Source organism: Dipodomys merriami, unplaced genomic scaffold (genome assembly GCF_024711535.1).
Source record: "Dipodomys merriami isolate MVZ:Mamm:240054 unplaced genomic scaffold, mDipMer1.0.p SCAF_1, whole genome shotgun sequence".
Taxonomy (NCBI): Eukaryota; Metazoa; Chordata; class Mammalia; order Rodentia; family Heteromyidae; genus Dipodomys; species Dipodomys merriami.
In genome coordinates this window covers 89,521,627-89,523,380 of record NW_027202270.1, presented here as the reverse complement: position 1 = coordinate 89,523,380, position 1,754 = coordinate 89,521,627, and the positions used below count along the sequence as shown (strand labels likewise).

General features: G+C 42.9%; 1 pseudogene; it reads left to right on the top strand.

The window, feature by feature from the left end:
• Nucleotides 1-592: 592 nt before the first annotated feature.
• On the top strand, nt 593-1,353 carry LOC138816941 (mitochondrial nicotinamide adenine dinucleotide transporter SLC25A51-like; annotated as a pseudogene).
• The last annotated feature ends 401 nt before the right edge of the window (nt 1,354-1,754 follow it).

Genomic DNA, 1,754 nt, shown 5'->3' with positions numbered 1-1,754 from the left:
AACTAGGGATACAGGTGGACCCATTGCAACAATGAGATGTATAAATCGTTATGTCGACAAACGAACTTTACAGCTTTGTCTGGGGGGGTGGTGGTTGCAAGAGAAATGGGAAGGGATGGGAAAGGGAAACAAAGGAGAAGGCAACAATGCTTGATAAGAAATGTACTCGTGGGCTGGGAAGGTGGTTCATTGGTAGAGCGCTTGCCTTGCATGCATGAGGCCCTGGGTTCGATTCTCAGCACCATATAAACAAAAAGAAAAAGCTGGAAGTGGTGCTGTGGCTCAAGTGGTAAAGCCTTGAGCTGAAGAGCTGAGGACAATGCCCAGGCCCAGCGTTCAGGCCCCACGACTGGGCCCCCCCCCCAAAAAAGAAATGTACTCGTTAATCTTGCCCATGTAATTGTAACCCCTCTGTATGGTATTTTCACAATAAAAAATAAATAAAAATCAGGCTTCAGGGGCTCGCTAGCCCGCCGTCCTGAGGGCAGGCTTGCGGCTCGTGGCGTAGGACCGGTGCCTGCGGCCATGGGAAATCAAGTTATCAGAATTGACTCCAGAAGAGAAAACCTGGCCGACCAGTAACAATGGAAGAAATTGGGAAAGTCACCAAAAAGCAGTCATCCTCCATAACACCAGGCTCAGCTGGCATCTCAGGTTAAAAAAAAACTCCTTCATGAAGAAGAACAATCTTAAGCAACATCATGGATTCAGAAGCTCATGAAAAGAGGTCACCAATTTTAACATCTTCAAAACAAGAACTGTCACCTCACATTACAAATGTTGGTGAAATGAAGCATTACTTCTGTGGCTGTTGTGCAGCTTTCAACAACGGTCACATTTCCCATTCAGAAGCTCCTGTTTAGGCAGCAGCTGTATGGAATCAAAACCCTGGATGCGGTACTTCAGTTGAGAAAGGATGGATTTCGAAACTTGTATCGTGGAATCCTTCCCCCATTAATGCAGAAAACAACGACACTGGCCCTTATGTTTGGTCTGTATGAGGATTTATCTTGCATTCTAGTGCTCCCGAGTTTGCAACTCGTAGTGTGGCTGCAAGTGCTTGCAGGGACCACAGAAGCCATTTTCACTCCATTGGAAATAGTTCAGACATTACTTAAAGACCACAAACATCATGACAAATTCACAAACACCTATCAGGCTTTCTGGGCACTGAAATGCCATGGGATTGGAGAGTATTATCAAGGTTTGGTACCTATTCTGTACCATAACAGTTGCAGCAATGTCCTTTTTTTGGCCTTCGGTCCCATTAAGGATCATCTCCCTACTGCAACAACTCGCAGTGCTCATTTAGTCAATGGCTTCATCTGTGAGGGATACTTTACTTACACATAAAAGAGGAGCCCGTTTCCATCTGGAGAAATCCACAGGGAAACTAAGCTCTTTGGCTCTAGAGGTAATAAGGAGTCTGAATTTGTACTCAAGCATGAGGCAGATCATATAGTATACCTGTTTGTGTCTTTATTTGTTATTCATGCTAGGCAAAACATTTATGTCTCAATCTAGGTGCCCAGCCCTTTTGCTTTGGTATGTTTCTGAGACAGACTCTCATTAATTTTTTTTTTTGAACTGATGATCACTCTGGCTCTACTTCCTGAGCACCTGAGATTTACATAATTTTGTTAAAATAGAAAATACAATGACATATTGAAAACCCATTCTTATTTAAAACACTAGATATAATATGTCATTTATTCAGTATTAGCAGTGGATCAATTGAAAATTCAAGACTTTTG